The sequence below is a fragment of the Ambystoma mexicanum genome, chromosome 3q (assembly GCF_040938575.1).
Source record: "Ambystoma mexicanum isolate Mex_15411 chromosome 3q, UKY_AmexF1_1, whole genome shotgun sequence".
NCBI lineage: Eukaryota > Metazoa > Chordata > Amphibia > Caudata > Ambystomatidae > Ambystoma > Ambystoma mexicanum.
The window spans coordinates 1008221538-1008243012 of record NC_090926.1 but is presented as its reverse complement, the minus strand read 5'-3'; positions in this window follow the sequence as shown (position 1 = coordinate 1008243012).

The window sequence follows — 21475 nt, the reverse complement described above, 5'->3', positions numbered from 1 at the left end:
CCTCGCATGAATGCTCAATACTGTGGTTTCTGTTGAAAAGATCCCCTTACAATTCCAGATCTCTTATGTCCAAGATCATTTGCCACCGTTCAAAGAATAGATATGGAACTTCTTCTTCTACAACTTTACCATTGGTTCAGACCTCTGCAGTACATTTGCTTCTCTTTGGGTTGCTGGTTCCCTCTTAACAACCAATCTTCTATTATTATTACTATAAGAAGTCCTTTTTGTCCCACAGTAAAGAACTACTCCAAACCTCTTAAATGTGACATCCACTGACAGTATTATTCACCACCACAATTCAAGTACTTCTGCTTCAGTTCTATATTTAAGAATTGTTAGGCATATGATGACAAGACACTTAGACCTCTACAGGGAGGCAAGGCACTCTTCCTTTCTATGCTCCAAGAAAAGGGCAGCCTCTTCCGCCTGTCTTACTGCCACCAATATAAGCTGCCTCTGTCCCAAGACTGACTTCCTCTCATCTTCAGCAGTCTTGAGCATTATAGGTTATTTCCTTAATCTGCTTTACAAGCACCCAGCTCCCTTTCCCAGTGTCACTCACACCTTCTTGGTTCCAGCAACTACCCCAAAGCTGAAGTGCCACTCTTTCAGCTTCAGGTAACAATGCCACACTTGTATCAGGGGCCATTGAACCTTTAACAACTTCATAAAATAGGTGGATTGGTTTGAACAGTACTTGTTTCACTATGGAAAGGGTTTGCCTCTTGGCTTGGGTAATGCTCATTCTCCTCATCAATAGAACAACTTCTGGGCTAAAGAATAATTGTTCCGGATACTACAAGGTTCAGTCTTCAAAGGGAAAACATAATTAGGCACACACAACTACTCTTTAAGATAGATCTTTAACCTTACAGGGTTGCAAGTAATTGTATTCCCGTAATATCTTGGAGAGAATTTCAGACTTCTCTCTGGAAACACAATTGGCCATATGCGACCTTCCTTTGATGCTGTATTCACTTGTAACTTTTTTGATTGGGGCCTGACTCCAGAGGGTTAGGGCAAATCTATCAAAGGAAAATTGGAATCAAAAGCTACCCTTGTCGTTGACGCTATGGTAGTTTGCTTTTGTAGGCAGTGGAGCTACAGATAACGTATATCAGTTTGCTCTTACAGGGAATAAGAAAGAAAAGTAAAGTGAATTCATTAAATCCTGCAGTTTATTTGTTTGCATAAGAAAATATGTTTAAAACAATAACATATGCCATCCTGGGCACAAAGAAAAATATATTGCATATAAATCACAACAGATTGTACACATTTTAGTGGGTTAGTACAATTAAGGTGACTGTGATTTTATGTATTGCTAGTAATGAGGCAGTACAAAAACATGGTTGACACACAATCAATTCAGGTGTTTCTGGTGCGGTGGATAGGTTGAGCTTCCGGCGGTTGGGGTAGTCGAAACCTGCTGGTAGTGGCACCGCACTGTCGTCAGGACTGAGGGGCATTAGAGCAAGATGGTGCAAAAAAGGAGTGCCAAGCACCTGTAAATGGTAAGACACGGGATGGGGTGTTAGGGGTGGAATTATTAAAAGGCAAAATATAATAGCACAAAAGGGAACACTGCGAAAAGAAACCTACCTAAGGTAGTAAAAGCGTCATGACTGGGTATTGTTTTTGTAGCCAGTGGTCGAATGGATCTCTGGCGTCGTATTGAAGTCCGCAAAGTGGGCACGTGGTCTCTGCAATTACTATAGAGATTCAAAAGTGATTTATTTGTAGGAAATCTATCACTATGGATTAGATATAGAAGAAAGGGTTAATTGACAAAGCATGGAGTACCTTGGAAGATTGGTCTGGGAATCAGGTAAAAAAAGGTGGGAAACTCTATGTAGTATTCGCCAGGATGTTGTGATTACTCTGTTGGAGAGGCCAAAAATATATATAATCTAAGCTGCACAATGCTGGCTGCAGGGGCAAGTATGTGCAATTGAATGCTCGTGCAGATAAAAGCGGCCAGGTGAATTGGAGACACTATGGAAGGAGGAACCGTGTTCAATCTTGTGATTCAATGAAAAGATGAATAAATGAAAACATTGTGAAATAGTCACCCGTGAAAGTATAATGGCATGTGCATGCCAAATCCAGACTAAACCGTGAGAGAGCGTGTTTTACGCACTCGGCAGGATTAAATCTAGGGTACATGCGTATGGTCTGGTCGAAAAAGGCTTATTTCGTACAGTTAATTTAAAACAGAACGCTGAGTGCGTTCGTATCCCGTGAGTGCCGAGGGACTATAAAAGTAGCTTATTGGACCATGAAAGAACATGCTTGAACTCGGCAAAATGAAGTGCGCGTGGTCTGTTCGAAAAATGAGGCTGCATTGGATAATCAGTTTAAAGCGGAACGTTGAATGCGTTTGGGTCCCGTAAGTGCAGAGGGACTGTGAGAAAATGATTTTCGGGTAGTGCCCGGGGCTTACCTCTGAGCGAGCTGTGTAGTTTTCTCCCAGTGTTGTCTGTATAGGGCGCATGCGTGTTGGCTGAGGTATATGCGATGGCTTTGTGGAAAGAAGCTCAATTGCGTATGTGTAGAGAGGTAGCGTGACAGTTAGGATAACGGGTGATACCCCTACAGTAATGGCACCGGGGATTGAGAAATGAGCATCACGGATGGCCGCAAACATTAAAAAGAAAGCATTAGGAATTTTGAAAAGTGCATTACTACAAATTTGATAGAGAGCAGTCAAATAAGCACATATGTTTAAATGTTATAGCAAACAGAAAATGTTTACTTCACGATTTAGCATACTTGTTGAAAAACACAGAAGTTGTAAATTACTGACACCTGTCTCAAAAGAATAAAAGGCGGGCACATCTGTGTATTGAAAACGAATTTAAATAATATACTATTGAAACATCACTGATTGGATGTTATTAATTAGTCAAATGTATAATTGAAAGGACTACACAGAGATTTGTACATTTTGCTAGTAAGAAAACCAACACATCACAGAAGCATACAGAATAAATGCTAAATCATAGGCACACATTTGGTAACAAAAAATCCGTTGGCAGCAGTAAAAACCAAGAAGCCAAATCTCCTGAAATGTGGAAAGGTGCGGAATGGAATCTGTTAGGGAGCATGTTGTTTCAATTTCAATAACAGAACTTCATTGTGTATGACTAAAGAGAGAAACCCTCTCGTGGGGGATGTTGCTGATAATAACCCATATTGGTGTTGGTAATTTTTATTATTAGGTCTAGTGAGTTTTTCGCATAAGCAGAAAATTGTAGTTTGAAAGGTCGGCGGCAGGGCTAGACCATTTGTTGAAAAACAAATTCCACTCGATGTATATATTGAGGCCATTTTTAACAGAGTCAAGGCGGTAAATCCATTTTTGTTCTAATTTCCGGAGTGCAAGATCTCTCTTGCCTCCACGGAAAGGGTTGTCAACAGTTTGTAACACTGCCCAAAAGATGTCATTGTGGCTGTCTTTTTTCAGCTTGTAGTGTGCTACTAGGGGCTTGTCGTCGACTAGATTTTTTAGACAAGAGCGATGCTCACAGATACTGGGCCTCATTACACGGATGGCGGTATTAGCACATGGACCAAGGTGCTATTAGCACCTTGGTCCATGCCGGTAAAATACCGGCACCGCCTTGGTGGAAGGGGGAATTACCGCCCCATTCCAAGGTTGGCGGGGCGGTAATTCCCCCTTCCACCACTGCCCTTCCCCATTCCCATTTTTGCCCCATAGTGCATAATGGGAATGGGGAAGGTGCTAATTACGGCACCGCAATTTTGCGGTGCCGTAATTAGCACCAAGGTCCCTTAGCGGGTTGGTTTTTAACGCCTGCAAAAAGCAGGCGTTAAAGCACCAACACGCTAAGGGACCTCGTAGTAAGGCGGTAATGGTTAACGGTCACCGTTACCATTAACGGTGACCGTTAACCATTACCGCCATCCGTGTAATGAGGCTCACTTTGTTTAATCTCTCTCTTACATTTACCGATGTAGATCAAGTCGCAGGGACATTTAATGGCATATACTGACCATTTTATTTTGCAGTTGGTAAAATTGGGGAATGTCCATTTTATGTCTTTGAGATCAATCTGTTTGATGTTATTCGTCAGGCAGCACACTGAACAATTACCACATGTGAAATGGCCTTTGACGGGAGGGAGATTCCAAAGGGTTCTCTGGGTGATTTTCTCTTTTGTCTTGTCTTCGTAGGTGTGCACCAGGCGATCTTTCAGGTTTCTATTCCGTGTGAATGCGAATCTAGGTTTCACGGGTTTGAAGTCTTCTGTGTGGAGTTTATCCCAGTGATGGAGGATAGTTTTTTTAATGGAATTGCTGACGGAGGTGAAGGTGGTTATGCATGTCATCTTCGTTTTGTCTTGCTCTTTGGATGCTGGTGTGAGGCACCTCTCTCTGTCGGTGTGTTTTGCTCTTCTACGAGCTTGACGACATGGCTCGATATCCGCGTACTTTGAGCCGTGTACTAAGATCTTTGCTCGTGGTATCATAGTATTCGTTTGTGCTGCAGTTTCTTCTCAGTCTGAGAAACTGGCCAAAAGGAAGGTTTGTCTTTAGTCCTGCTGGGTGGAAGCTGCTGTATTCCAGAAGAGTGTTCTTGGAGGTGGGTTAACTGTAGAGAGTAGTGGCCAGGCAGTTATTAGAATCTTTGTAAATGTCCAAGTCTAAAAAAGGTATCCTACTAAGATTGTAGTCAATTGTACATTTTATGCCTCCACTTTTCCTTTTCAATTAAGGACACACAACCAATCTGGCAATAGTGAAAATGCTTAACAATGGATGTGATGTTCTTTACTTCTTTTGTGACCTATATGGCTTTCACAATTAGTGCACGTGCTACATTTCCATTGCTAGAATGGGTCTTCAAACAACTAACAGTTTATACTTACTTTTAAGTATACGCAAGTTACTTTTGAGCTAGTTACAGTTACCAGCAAGGCTTTTTGAGTGAACCTAAATGCTGACCCTCACTCACCGACTCCAGGAACACTGCGGTTGGAGGCTGCTTCACTCTCCAGACTTCCTCGACTCCTACTACTGCTTTGGGCACATTTGGGACACACACTCTTCTGCTGCACGGATGTCTCAGGTACGGCCACATTAAGTGGGAGTCTCCTTTACTCCCCAGCCCCTCAGCTTGCCTTCTGCTTCTGGCCTCAGGCTTCTTCAGCACTGTCACGGCTTTGCAATCACAGCAACTCGCCGCACATGGGAAACACTTTACTCTCAGCACACACTTAAATCTGATGTCTCCACATTTGGGGCGTCCCTTCTGTTTTCCAACTTCCTCGTGAATTGCCAGCCTCATGCTTCTCCTCTACTTCTACTACTGCCAGCCTTCCAACTCCTGCTCCAGCTCCTTCTTCCTCTCCTTTCCTGCTCCTGCCTTTTATGCTTCACAGGTTTGGGAATTGGCTTCAGGTGTGAGCCATCAAATTGCCTGACTTCTAAAATGGCTATTAGGCTTAATTGCCTGACTGCTACATTTGCATACCACTTCAGCCCTCTTCCTTGTCTCAGTCCCTCTAGGATTCTGGGACATGTAGTTTGCTTAATCAAAGTCAGTTTTTTCTACTTCATGATCATTTTTAAGGGTATATGTATTTCCCTTAGTAATTTTACAGAGGGGCTATGATATTTAACTTGTCTTGAGGAAGATGATTTAGAGAGGACAACATTTCCGCCATCCTTTGGAACTGAGGTGTGCCTTTCATTTGAGAAACCAAAACGAGTCTTTCTTTTGGTATAGTATGCTTTGTTGTTACAACCTTTGGGTTCACCACCTTAGGTTTAATAGTAGGTTGAGAGACATTGAAATGGCAAACCATAACTTCTTTTGGTACAGTGTTAAGGGTCTCCCTATCACAAGAAAAATACTATTTCTCATTCCACAGAATCTCCTCACAACCCTGGGCCCCGTCTCTACCCAGGTGATGCTCCCGCAGTACACCACCACCAGGGTTGGGATCAGGAAGTGTCTGCCTTCCCCTGGCCACCGAGGAGGAGACTTTAGGCAAGGTTTTAGTGAGGGATCCACGAGGGGCGTGGTCTGCACGCATGGTGTGAAGCTGTGAATCCGCCGTGCTCCTGCCCAAGATCCTGAAGCTGCCGATACTACGGCGGCAGAATCGAAATAGCAGCTACAAAAATTGAGAGGCACGTAGTGGAACCTTATTGCTCCACTCGGCTGAAATCCCAGAGGAAATCGGAGCTGGCAAAGAGGATAACGGAGCGTTTGAAAAAGCTCCCCTACGGCACCCAAGATGGCGACTCCCAGCGCGGAGGCTGGTGGAGGACTGTTAGGGCTGGACTGGGCGGAAGCCCGGAGGGCTTGCTGGACGGGCCACGAACCGGAGCCCTCTGCGAGCAGATGAGATTGTGATCGTTTGCCCTCCGGATTGAGACACACGGCAGAACCGCAGAGTCCTGGGCTGAGACCCCACGTTGAGAGGGAAGAGCGACCCCCGCCGGCAGACAACACCGAGGGAAGCCTGGAGGCCTGCTGAGGAGCTGGAGTGAAAACGAGACGGACGGAAGAAAAACCTACCCCTTCAGCATTGTGAGGCGAAGATGATCGAGTTGAGCGGAGTCAGACGACTGGGGCGCCAGGATTGCTGACGGCTGAGGAGCGGAGACGGGCGCCGCATACCCGGCGGGCAGGAACACGAGCAGTCCCGAAGAAGAGGAACGGTTTGGCACAACACATGGTTCCCTATTACATACAACTGGGCCCTTACCTCGCACCTGGAAGGCAGACTAAGCAAACCCCTGGGCCCGGCGGCTACGACAGACATAGGAGCTGGGACCCGCCGCCTCACGCAACGCAGAACCACCTAGGCATTGACAGCATTGGGGTACACGGCGGGTGATTGCCCAAGCACCAACTACACGTCGACCCTGGCCACAGATCATTGTGGCATTCACCAGTGCCCCGGGAAGAAAGAAAATATATTTGTTTTCCTAAACAATAACACCATCTGCCTGAAAAGATCACCCGCAGTGGACAAAGGTAGGGATAGAGGGTATTTAAACACAGATGCCTAGAAATAAAACTTTTGCCCCGCCTGCCTGAGTCGAATTAAGACGCATGAGGACAACACGCCTGGAGCCTGGAGTCCAAAGATTGTAGTGCTTGGCAAGATACTGCCCATATGAAAACTGACCGCTGGCCCACTATATGTAGCACCTGAGTGAAGGCCCCCCACAGTAAACAGCAGAACTGGGATTAGGATTACAGAGCTAAGGCCTGCAGCCCGCCCCGTAAACCTGGAACTCTCCAACGGGGCCATGTCGCCTCCTAAGAACAGATCAAAAGCCGCCACGATGGACGCTTTCACAACTGCATTCCCGAGGCAGAAACTACTGCAGGAAGCAATCGCTGCGGCAGACCCACCACCCTCAGCGTTGGACCCCCGAGACGCTCAAATTTTGCAGGCAATTGCAGCGTTACGCACATCTATGGAAGGCATGATCGGAGAAATCAGGTCAGATATACAACTGATGAGACAACATGCCCGCAACCTGACGGAAAGGGTAACTAGAACCGAAACGTCCCTGCAAGAAACCGGCGAAGACACACGGGAGCTAAAGGTGAAAGTCCGAGAACTGGAACTGACAGTGGCAAGACTAGAATCCCGCTCAGAGGACGCAGAAGGACGGGCCCGCCGCAGCAATGTCCGTATCCTCGGGGTCCCGGAGGACATGGAAGGCTCAAACGCCACCGAATTCAACGAAACGCTGCTGCTTCAAGAAATTGGAGCAGGCTCACTTACCCAGGGGTTCTCAGTGGAGCGGGCCCACAGATCCCTCCAGAAAAGACCGCCCCCGGGCTCATACCCACGCCCGATAATTGCAAAAATTCTGAATTTCCGTGACAGGGAAGTGATATTGCGATTCTCACGGGAGGGCGGGGTGATCAAGAGGAATGACTCCGTAATAGTTATATACCAAGACTACACCCCCACGGTGCAACGATTGCGGAATTCCTTCATACCCATAAAGGCCAGATTACGGAAACTCAACCTGAAATACATGTTGTTGTATCCGGCGAGACTTAAGATACTATACAAAGGAAAGGCAGTCTTCCTGGAAACCCCAGCTGCCGCTAATATGTGGCTTGAGCATAATAACCTGGCCGACGACACTGAAGAACCTGAGAAGGGGTCCATATGACTAAGGAATGACTGAATCTATATATGGAAGAGACCGCACCAACATGCTGGAGATAAGGCCCGCGAAACCCTACTTAACGCTGCAACAAACTGATGTCTTGATTGGGCAGGAGCACGAAGGCCCAAGCGCGAGACCGTCAACGACCCACCCCGCCTAGAACAGTGCAGGCCAAATGCCTACACACCACCCATACCGAAAGGCCTGGAAAGGCCCCCGAGGCTCGGGAGCCCCTGAGCGTCGCGAGTTCAAAACGACTGCTGGGGGCAGTTACTTGTTTTGTTTTTCGGTTAATGCATCCTCCACGTTGGAGGATGAGAATGTTGGTAAGTCTAAACCTACGACAAGGGACGGGAGGACGGAAACACTGAAGATATTGGACCTAAGCCTACTACAAACGGGAAGAGACAGAGACACAGCCGCATCAGCATACAGCCCTTGCAGGAGCGGGATTGCTCCCAGACCCCCTAAGAGACCACCATGGTTGTACAAATTAAGATAATGACGTGGAATGTCCGAGGCCTGGGCACATATTACGCAGGAATAGAATCAAGTCCTACCTGCAGCGGAAGAAAGTGGACATTGCTCTACTACAAGAGACACACTGCTCTGCTGAGTTGGAGGCGAAGCTCAACGAACACTGGGTGGGACAGGGTTTTGGGGCCTCCTATTCCAGATTCGCAAGAGGAGTCTACACCTGGATCAAACCCCACGTACCGTTTCAACTCACTAAGATGGATAAGGACCCTGAAGGCAGATATGTGGTACTATGGGGGATACTTGAACAAAGGGAAGTGTGTATAGTGAACTCATACTTCCCCAATAACAATATCCCACTACACCTGAAAGATCTGAGCTCCAAAATGCTACAGTACAGAAATGCCTTCTTTTTATGGGGAGGGGACTTTAACTGCGTCCATGATCCAATGCTAGACAGGTCCAGCCCCACAATGAAGGGCCCTTCAACGGCCACAACATCCCTGAAAACCACGACCAATAAATTGCACCTGGCGGACGTCTGGCGGGAGCTACATCCAGGTGAGAGAGGTTACTCGTCTCCACATGCCCTCCATACCCGGCTAGATTACCTCTTTGTGGGCAGGAAGCACTTAACTCAGATGGGGAGTGCGCAATATCTGGGAAGAACTATTTCAGATCATTCGCCACTATTAATCGAATGGAATCACACCGGCCCGAGACCCCCCACCCCCATGTGGAGGATGCCTGCGGAGGCCTTGGGGGACCAGGCGTTTAAAGAAGAGCTACACGAGTCCATAGACAATTTCATAACCAAAAACACTGGGAGTGTAGAACACGTCAGCACGCTATGAGACGCCCTGAAGGTAGTGGTGCGGGGGGAAGTCATTGCTAAAGCGGGCGGCATTAGGAAACTTCTGCGCAGCGAGCTAGACAGGGGAGAATTGAATATCACGGCATTGGAGGCAGCCCCTACAGACACCCCAAAGAGAGAAGAAGATCTTAGAACTTTGAGAGAGAACTGCACCGATGCATGGAACAGGCTATCAAAATTCGACTTTATTACTAGAATCAACAGGGCACACGTCGAGGCAGACAAACCCGGCCGACTATCAGCTTGGCTTTGAAAAAAAGAACACGCCAGACATATAACCACTGTATTGAAAGACGAACTCGATGAAACTCACAACACTCAACAGGGCGTCAATGACACCTTTAAGATTTTCTACGAGCAATTATATTCCCATGCGGACTAGATCCCCCGAGATCAAATACAGGACACTCTAGATGAGATATGCTTACCCAAATTAACCCCAGCACAATCTGAGGCTTTGGATGGGGACATTACACCCGATGATATTTCGGAAGCAATTAGATCCCTGGCGACGTGTAAGACCCCGGGCAGTGTTGGGTTGCCCCCGGAGTTCTACAAGGCATTCAAACCCTCCTTGACGCCACTATTGCTTGAAGTCTTCCTAGAATCCTATGAATGTGGGACCCTCCCCGTCAGCATGAGAGAAACTTTGGTGGTCCCCATACTTAAACCCGACAAACCCGCAGATAGGTGTGACTCTTACCGCGCGATTGCGATGATAAATTATGATGCTAAAATACTTACGACAATCTTAGCCAATCGGTTAGCCAGAGTAATTGGAGACTTAGTACATGAGGACCAAAACGGCTTTGTACCCGGTCGTAATACGACCATGAACCAGCGTAGGCTCCAGCATATAATAACCCATACCAACACAAGCAAAGAATGCTATGCACTATTGTCCTTAGATGCCATTAAAGCATTTGACTCAATATATTGGGAGTGGCTAGTGGCGGTCCTGGAACGGTTTGGTTTCGGTCAGGGGTTCATTAGATGGATTAAAATACTGTACAATGGACCGAGTGCACAAATAAAATCTGGGAGATATGTGTTAGAATCGTGGGACATTCGCAGAGGTACCAGACAGGGGTGCCCACTCTCACCCATGCTGTATATACTGGGCCTGGAGCCCATCGCTCTCTTTTTTAGGCAGCAATTCTTTGATGCGGGCATTTGGGTCAGAGGGGTGGACCACATCATCTCCTTATATGCTGATGACGTGCTGATATATGTCAATAATCCCCTTCTCAATGTACCAACAATGCTGGACGTTTTAGACAATTACGCCAAGGTCTCGGGCATAAAATTCAGTAGAACCAAGTCCTGCTTGTTCCCGCTAGCGGGACTGAAGGGAAAGGCCATTACGGAACTTCCTCCGGTGGGCATAACCTGGCAGACCACTTTGTTCCGATACCGTGGGATTCAGATTCTACACACCCCAGAACTAATGCACGATTATAACACTAGGGCGAAGATCCCAGCGCTACGTAAGTCCATGGGGTTCTGGTCTAAGCTGCCTTTATCCATGATGGGCAGGGCCTCCATAGTCAAAATGATTGTCCTCCCCAGGTTCCTGTATGTGTTCCAAAATGTGCACTTCTATATTACTAAACCTTTTTTCCGTTTGCTGGATACAATAATCCGGGATTTCTTGTGGGGGAGGTGTAGACACCGGGTGGCCCTGTCCACATTGGTCTTACCATACAGATCGGGTGGGATCCAACTGCCTAATTTAGAGAAATATTACCTGGCCGCCCAGTTAGGCTTTGTATCAAAATGGTTAGCAGACGAGGTCACTTCAGAGGCCCCTTTGTTGCAGTCCATGATCTCTCCGTTACGCTTAAATGAATTGATCTGGGGGCCTCAGACCCTGATAAGCAACCCACCCTTCCGGGTGACCCTAGGTAGGAAAATATGGTGCAGGACCTCAGTGATTATGAAACTAAAGCAAACATATTCCCCGGAAATGCCACTGCTCTCGAGGTTGAATAAGACTGATACCGATCTAAATAGTGTCAGGCTCTGGGAGGGAAAAGGCGTCTACACGTGGGGAGACCTGTATGAAGGGGGGACCTTTCGGGAGTTCTCTGAGTTACAGGCGGAGTATGATATTCCCTCCAGTCAATACCTGTGGTATCGGAAGATTAGACTGTTTGCCCGAACGAATTGGGAAAATTGGCCAGAGGAACCAGACATGAACTCCTTTATAACGCTGCTTTATAGTTTGGGAGAGGGTGGAAGAGTGGTTTCCCAAATATATGGCCATCTAAGCGACACACCTAACCCCCGAAGTACGGAACTACGGACCACATGGGAAACTGACATAGGGCGGGAACTAACAGATAGCGAATGGGACAGGGCACTGTCATTCTCTGGAGAGGTCCCCAGAAATCACCGATTTCGACTGATCCAGATCAACGTGTTATACCGCACCTACCTAACCCCGAGTAGATTGGCCAAATTCAACAACAGTGTGCCACCAAACTGCACTTGGTGCGGAGCTGATAATGCGGACCTAATTCACATGCTATGGAACTGCTCCAAGACCCAGACTTTCTGGTTCAAAATAAAACAAATGTGCGAGGAGGCGGGTCACATTAGGTACGAATGGACCCCACATGAGTGTCTCCTGGGCACCTATCCTAGGTTAGCTAAACTCAAACATTCAGTCAAACTAATGGATTTGCATGCATAATGGCGAAAAGGGCTATGGTTATGTCATGGAAAAAACCTGCAGGTCCGATTTTCACAGTGTGGCGTAAAGAACTTGAGAAATGGGCGAACGCCGAAACAAAAGCTTGGGAGGAGAGCATAACCAGGTCTACTGAAGACTCGAGTATGGCACTGGTTGCATGGAAAGACACCATGACAAAACTGTTCCACTCCCCTGATGATAAACCTCCTTGAATAATCCGCAGGAAGCACACCCGACCACTGCAGAAAAGAGATGCCGGCTCCTATAGGTCCATCGTGAGACACAATGACCCCCTGGTCTGGTTCATGTCCCCTCCCCTTCCCACGACAAGAGCATCCGCCCTATCGGTCACCTGTGAAACTAGACTTGGATTGACACCGGAGACAGTTACTGTTCATTGTTGTTTGAAATTATTGTTTGACATGTTGCTGTATAAGTATGCAAACTTGTTTATTGATACTGAGGTTGGCACCAGAAGGAGGTGCAGTGTTTGCAAATATAACAAAATGCCAATAAACAAATTTTAAAATAAAATAAAAAATTAGTGAGGGATCCACAGGATTCTTCACAGTGTGGGGCGGGCACATCTGCGTTAGAACAGAAGGGTGCATAGGCAGTGGCAGACCCCATTAGATGGGAGTTGTGCGTAGTGTATAGTTGTGTCATTTTTGGGGGACTGGGTGTTAATAAATTGCTGATTGGTTTAAGAAAGGTGCACAGTTGGATAGTAGGTGGTAACTAGGTCGGGCGTTTTTATATTTTGGTGTTCTGTCGCTGTATTGGTAGTAGTATTTGTTTTATGTGAGGTCGGCCGAGGTGAAAGGGTCGACACTAGAGGTAGGGTGTACATAATTGCGCTTGGCACAGTAGGGGTTAATGCAAGGTCAGAATAGGGCGTGGCCAGGCATTTGCATACTAACAGAGTATGCTAGGGAACAGGTGGGCCTGTGTAGAAGGCCATAGTTGTACTAATAGTGAGTGAGTGAGTGGACCTGTGGAGAAGGCCGATGAGCATGATAGGCATGAGTGGGCAGGCCTGTGGAGAGGGCCAGTGAATTAGGGTATGGTGTGAGCAGGAGTAATGGTATGTATGTGGGAGGTGATGGTGTGCAAAAGGTACGAGTGAAAGGAGGGGATTGAAGAAAGGTATGAAGAAAATATGGGTAATTAGGACATTGTGTGGTTTAAAGTGTGAAAAGGGAGGGAGCTCCAAAGGATAGTACAGTGGAAGCATAGAAGGTGGTGGGAATGGCGTTAAGGTTGGATACGCCCCTGGGCCATTTATGTAATAAGTTGCCCCAATATCGTGATAAAATACTCAAGTACCACTTTCAGTGGGCACAGGACACTGCAGGACAGTGTTTCCGTGAATGGCCAGGAGAGGGAACATTTGATAGTGGAATAATAGAAAGCATGTTTTTGTATTTATTGGCAACCTATAAAGGATCCAAATGAAAGAAAAGGAAAAATATCCTTGGGCTCTGGAAGCTTGACGGAGAGAAAAAGGAGGAGTCTGCAAAGGGGGGCAGTCAGGACAGTGACACGGCGGTGCTACCAACTGCGCTGCCGCCTCCCTACAGATTGTATCTGATGCTGAAACCTGCTGCAGGGTACACCAACCCACGGTGCATGTCCCCAAGCAGAGGGGGACAGAAACAGGGAAAGGTAAGCCAGAGGTGGGGGTACTAGGGAACCAAAGGAGAAGAGCAGTAGGAAGTATTTGGCCGATATAGAAGAGAGCACGGGGCAACAGTTGGACATGATGTTCAAAGAAGGAGAGAGAGTGTTAGAAAAGGAGGTGCAGAGACACGAGACAGAGCCGGGGGGAAAAGGGGGTAGAGATTGGTGGACATCGGGGGAAGATAAGGCTTAAACTGGACAAAGTGGATTCCGACGATAGGGAGGAAGGGCAGGACTGGTCTGAAGCGGACTCCATTGCCTTGGACAGGAATGAGTGGACAGGCAGTACCATGGGAACGATGGTACCACGGGCCCTGGGAGACAGATGAGGAGAAGGAGAGGGGATGGAAACAAAAGAAAAAGGGGAAAGAGGGGTAAGAGTAGGGACTGGTCCACGACTCTCCACAGTGGAAAGGCCAGAATGGCAGTGGCGAAGGCCCCACCAGAAGGGGGGGTCCAGTCCTCAAACACAACTGCCCCTGTTGCGGGAGGGAAGACACACACTGCGTACCATGGCAGATGATGGACAGAGACAACTTAGTGAATAGTTTGTTCTCCCTTATGGCAAGAGTGAGCAAGTGGATATATGCCCTTAAGAAGGAGACAACATGGGTTACCTTAGCTAACGGGGATATGAAAGGTTGTTTGCTGCAATACTGGAGGAGCTAAAAGACAAAATATGGGAACAAGCAGGATAGAACAGGGTAAAACCGAGTAGCATTATAAACGATGGGACGCCCTTTAATAACTGTCACGCCCATGTGTGGAAGGTGCTAAGAAGCATGTACCCCAATACTTCAGACATGGGGGCCATACTGTCCTGTAAGATGAAACCAGATGAGGTCTCTGCAGAATACATAAGACAAATACAGGAGATGTGGATGCTAGAGACACGACAATCGTGGGATGAATACATACCCATATTTTATCATATATTGGTCCGAAGGCTCCCCTGGATGTGCAGAAAACCCTAAATAAAATAGTAGGGATAGAAGTCAAAGGGTAGCCAGAGATACAGTTGCCTATCGTGCTCTTTTGCAAACGGAAGCAAGAAAGAGAGAAAGATGCGGCAGATAATGCTGCAAAGGCAGAAACAAAGTTGGTGCAGAAGAAGTTTGCAAAGCTCTTAATGAAAGGTGCGCCGCTCACCCCGGGCCCCATTGAGGTGGCTTCCGTCCAACATGGGGGGTTTCCAGTGGGGGGCGGACACAGCCAGGGGCGTAGCTGCATCTACAGTACGGACAGTATTGGGGGGATCCAACAGCCCGGCTTCTATCCACAGCAGGGGAATAACCCATCACTGGGACATGTAAGGAACTCATGGTGGCAACAGTAAAGACAGACACAAGTGATCACAGTTCAAGGGTGTTTATTAAACTATATAGGTAGGTTGGAAGACGTCTAATCTACACCTAAATCTAAGATGGGAGCAAGCTTCGACCATCAAAGAATAATAAGGCAGTCCTAGGGGCGTCTTGTCAAATAAAAGGTCGTATACTAGGAAACACTTATTGCCATTCCTTACACTAAATACAAAAGAAGTGTGGAATAAGATTTATAAGAAAGAAGGGAATGTTCACAAATAATAAGTCAGGATACGGTAGTCTGGGTCTCCCTTGACCCACGTTTTGAGCATGGGATAAGGTAGGATTCTGGAGCTCCAGCTTTCCCAGCACGAGCCAAAAGTTCCGCTCTAAACAATTAGGGCCTTCAGTGGTTAAGTCTCTTTTCTATAAAGAGTCTCTTGCCTCCGAGGATCTGATGGGTTTCAAAATAGTAAACAAAAAGTTCCTTTCGGTACAACGTTGGGTGTTGCCTTTTTGTATGCACGGTGGGGTTGACTTTTCACCCCTGGGTCCCGTTCTTCCGGGCTCAGATCCATAAACTGGTTCTTAATGATATTGGGACCTTCTATAGTTATGTTTTCTTGCTTCCGAGGACCTGACAGGTCCAGAGTACAAAACAAAAGTTCAACAAAAGTTCTTTTCTGCTTGCACTTTGGGTGATGGTTCCTCACCCTTGGGTCCCCCCTCTTCCGGGCTCAGACCCCTCTCGAATATCAGCCTCTCTCTGTCGGGTTCACTCTGGCATGTATTCCAAGACTTTCTCTGTTGCACTGTTCTTTGCTGCATTCGCGGGTTAGTGGGTGTTGGCTTCTCATCCTTAGATCCCCCTCTTCTGGGCTCAGATCCTACTCCACTATTCACCTCCCTCCATTGGGTTCGCTATGGCTTTAAATACAATTCACAAATCTTAATGTCCTTTCTTTAAACAGTTCACTGTGGACCTCCCTCAGCCGGGTTCACTCTCAATACACTATATATCAGGACTTTAGACGTTGCCTCTTGTTTTTCGGCATCCCTGCTTCGGATTCACTCTTGCCAACTATGTCATCAGTTTTACGAGGTGGGATTCACTTCTCTTAGCTTCACAATCACCTGTCAGTCAAAGACTTTCGACTGTACAGAGGATTTTACTGAACTGTATGACCACTTTGACCCCCTTTCTTGCATTTCCCAAGGCCTTCTGGTAATGGTAGTTTCAATAATCGGGTAATTGCCCAGAGTTTCCTGAGTGAGCACCCACGTGGTGCCGGACTCCTCTGTTGTTGGTTTTCCCCCTTTTTAGTATCAATAGTTCTTTATGCTTTCACAGTTCAATTAGCTGTTTGCTACTTTTCGGTCAACACAGTTCGGTTTCTTATTGGCTCTCCCCTCGACTCACCTTTGATGAATCGCTCGGCTTTTCTTCTCTTTGGAGTCAAGGTTGGTACCACGGAGGCAAGCGTCTCTCCCCGGCTTGGTTATCAGTGGAGGAGGGTCCCATGTACCATTGACACCTGCTGCAAAACACGCTGGTTATTGTTCACGGTCTTACCCAGGTCCGATTTCATGGGCCTTGTACGGAAAGGGCAAGGTTACTTCTCTCCTTATCACCCTCTCAGTTTGCAGTGTCTTTCTCCTCCTCTTGAACTGCTCTGCTGAGTTAGCTCTCTCGATGTGCAGTCTGCCTTGCTCGTATTGTGCTCTCATACTCCACCTTTTATCCCTGTGGGCAAGGGAAAGGGCTGTCAGGTGTGTGTGATTCTGGTCAATTGCCTGACTTTGCATGACCCTTGTGTTGGGACATATCAGGTAACCGGTTTCTGATGCGAAAGTGTTCGCCTCAGAAAAAGGGGGGTAGAGTATTTGCGTATCCTACGTGGTAGATTGGTAAAAAGGTGTCAACAGAAGGGGATACCGCATCTCACCCATCGGTATCCCACCTACACTCCCCGAGGACTCCCATCCAGGTGATCCTCCCTCACTGGTCCACCCCCAGGAATTGGATCCAATAGCGATGGCTGTGTCCTGGCCACCTGGATGACAGATCACCGGAGACTAGTCAGGGAGACACCTTCAGGATTCTCACAAACACTACCAGCAGGGCAGAGGGTACTCACAGATGGGCACAGGATTTGTGGGTGGAGGGGCATGACCCAGGTTTTCAGGGCCATGTTTTCTTTGTAGGCAACAGGGCCATTTCGCACTGATGTGGCCCTACGGGGAACAGCTGTAGTACAATCCCGGGGGAACAAAAGCAGGCAACCAGCTGACACAGCATCAGGTGCAGCCCACAGACATACGCAGCCCCAACAGCAGCCCCCACTGCAGCAACTACAGATGCCCACACAAGCAGAACATGTAGGGATCCCAGGGCCACCAGCGAATGCATTACAAACTCCCACACAGACACACCCACAAGGGGACAGTACACTGCTGGGTCAGAACATAGTACCCCAAAACACCAGAGTCCTGGGAGGGAACCCCTTCCCATTTCCACAGGGCACAACACCCCAATAGGAATTCCCACAGAAAGTGCGTGTGCGTCCAGTCCTTGCAGTAAACGAAGGCCCTGAGGTAGCAGTGAAGATAGGATCGAAAGATGTCTCCTTTTTGATAGATACAGGGGTCACCAAGTTGTGTATAAGAGAGGGTGGGTTCCTGCTGTCAAACAAAGTTATGGACACACAGGGCTTCTCTGGGGCTGTAGTCACGGTTCCAGTAACACAGAATGTACCATTAAAGATATGCACGCAACACCTTGTGGCACCCCTTTTGTATTCCACAGATACTCTGATAAACATACTGGAGAGGGGCTTGCTAAGTAAACTTAACGCAATGGTTTTGCTCTCAGAAAAAGGCCAAGTGTGCTCTACTCCTGGCATGTACCCAGAAAGAGTGTCAGCCATCATACAGGCCTACTGTGTGCATAGCACCTTGCGGGGACAACCAACGCACCCTTAAGTGTTCCTTTATGGGCAGTGCTCCAGATAAGATTTGGAAGTGCTGGTATTTTACTCCTTATTTTTAAAGTTGAGAGTAAAGTGTTTTTTTTAGGGAGTAAAAATGTAAGTCCAGTTCCCAATGGCAGTACTTTTTATAAGCGTGTAAAAAAATGTTTATTGGAAAACAGAAATGTTTTTGTAATAATTATTTCTTTGCGCCTGGTTATTCATGCACATTAAAAGATGTTTACTTCTTTCAATCAGGCAGTTATAATACTTTCTTCCTGTTGTAGTACGTGCACTACTGGTCCAAACATATCCATGGAGTTGTGTGAGTGAAAACAGGGGCACAAGGTTCTATGTGTCCGTTTCCTATTTTTTGTTGCCAGTATTTGTACTCCTTATTTTTATTTTTTGGTCGTATTTACCTATTTTTAGGGAGTAAAAGTGGTTGATACTACCCTTATCTATAGAGCTGTGTACAGGGTCCAAATACTATTGGCTTGGATGCCCAGGATGGAAGGGAAAACATTTCGACTGGACACAGAACTTTTGTTCAGTCGCTGTTCAGGAAGTTGCTGCAGGAATGTGGATACTGTTGCAGTTAGATGGGTCAGTCACACGAAAAGACATGGTGATAATATGTGGGACAGATGATGAGGAAATTGAATGGCATACAGTTCTCTGTATTGATGCTACGTTGACATTGACAGATGATCAGCTATTTGCAGAGAGCATGGAGGAGCGGGAAATGGTGTTCCAGCTCCACATCCCATGCCAAATAAAAGTGGTAGAAAGGCTAGTGCTGCAAATGACACAGGTAGTGAAGAAGCAGGCTGCCTATACTCGGGGAGACTTGAAGGAGGTCCCGGAAAATGTATGAAGCAAAGGGCCCCATGATTTCAGAGTGCTCAAAGGAGCAGGGGCGGTCCACATCAAATTAATGGAAGGGGCGTTGCTCCATCGGATGAAACAATATCCAATTTCCCATGAAGCATCTATGACACGCTCCTCACATTATAGAGTAGAGTATAACACAGACATCAACATCCCCATGCAACACGGCCATATACCCAATCAAAAAAGCAAAAGGGGGCCTGGAGATTTATACAGGATCTTCACCCCTTGAACAATGTGGCAGAGGCTGAGTTTCCACTTGGGTCAAACCCGACTACGATACTAAGAAATATCCCACCAAATGCAAACTACTTCACAGTGATTATTTGAAAAATACTTTCTTCTTCATCCCTTGCATCCAGACTCCCGAAATCTCACTGCAATTACATATTGTGAATCCCACAGTGTGTTCAACAGAGTGATCAAGATGGATTTAAGCCATTTGCAAACTCCCAGCACAGTGATACAGTACATCGATGACCTTCTAGTGTGTAGTGTGACGGAGGAGCAATGCAGGAAAGATTCAATAATTCTTCTGACCCCGTTAGCAGAAAAAGGGTACAAAGAAGACAAAGAGAAGCTACAGTACTGACAGACTGAGGTGGTGTCCTGGGGCAAATAATATCAGTAGAGGGGTGAAAGATAACATCAAAGAGAGTGGAAGCCATACACAGAATGCCACCGCCCCGCTGCAAGAGATGAAGCAATTTCTGGGATTGAGCACCCTGATTAAGTCTCAACATAACTGCTCATGTGCTCACCCTGATTCCAGCCTACCACTATAGACTGTGTGCCTATCTGAATTAGCCTACCACTATAGACTGTGCGCATATCTGAATTAGCCTACCACTATAGACTGTGCGCCTATCTGAATTAGCCTACCACTATAGACTGTGTGCCTATCTGAATTAGCCTACTACTATAGACTGTGTGCCTATCGGAACTAGCCTATACCTCTTCAGTCAATCCTGATCCAGTACCTCTTAACAGCATGGATTCACTAAAACATGTGACACTCACTATGGCCACCATCTTCCCACTATTCCATAATATAGCACCCTCCAACCTCCCTCCTAACACCTGGAACAACATACTACCCACCTCAACTATAGGTACGACCACCCTCTCTAAACCACCGCTATCACAGTGAAAATGGATTGCCAAATTTGCCTCCCCTCCCACACCTCTTTTACCCAACAGCACATACTTGAGAAATGCTAAACCTGGTTCCTGTACAACCCCACCCAACATTCTGAATTTCGACATGGCCTGCCCCCTGCTCTTAAGAAATACCTGACTAAGCTTGCGTATCTGCGCCAAACATACACTTGCCAGAACCTCTGTGTCACAACGAAGGGAAAGTAAACTCCCCCACTCGGACAAACTTAATAACCTTTGCCCTAATACACAACACACACAACCGCCTGAGCTATTAGCAGACTCAGCCATCACTACTATCAAAGGAGCCCTTATCAACGCACGCTCCTTAATCGCTCACTCACCTGACATTTCAGATGTGATTATATCGAACAAACTAGACTTCCTTAAAGTAACTGAAACCTGGCTACACCCCGCTGCTGGACCCTCTCTCGCTATACCCGAAAACTACACCATTATCAGAACAGACAGAAGAACAGGAACAGGGGGAGGAATAGCCGTCATTGCTAAAATGAACTTAAATATCAGAGAAGTTAATAATATAGACATATCTTCTGCTGAACTACTCTCGTTCAAATTCCCATTATCCAGATCTCCAACAATACTCTTTCACTTGATCTACAGACCACCCGGGGCTATTACCTCCTTTGAGGAGGACATCTCCCACTTACTAACGGCCAACATGAAACCAGGTTCACAAATCACATTACTAGGCAATTTTAACCTCGGCCTACAGGACCCCAATGATGCAAATGCATCTTTAATCAACTACACTATTACACAAATAGGTTTGATACAACACAATAACAAACCCACACATTTTAAAGGCAGAACATTAGACTGGCTTGCCAAAGCCAACTGTAACATCTCGGTGACTGACATTACACCATGTGCCTGGTCAGACCACCACCTTAACACCTTTACAATACCTAAAGTCACACAAAAAAAGGATCACACAACTGAGGTTCCGAAAAACTTAGCCAGAAACAAACGTAATATTACCATCGAGAATCTGAGACCCTTGATAAAGCCCATCACCTCAGAAACCTGTACTTCCTCCAATACTAACCCCACAACTTTAGTCGAACTTCACAATAATACACTGGAACAAGCTCTGAATCTAATAGCTCCTTGCAAATTGAGAAAGCTCAAACCCACTGGGCATGTGAACAAATGGTTCTCGGCAGAACTAAAGGCGACTGAATAACCTCAAGAGAACAGCTGAATCCAGCTGGAGAAAAGCCCCATCAAT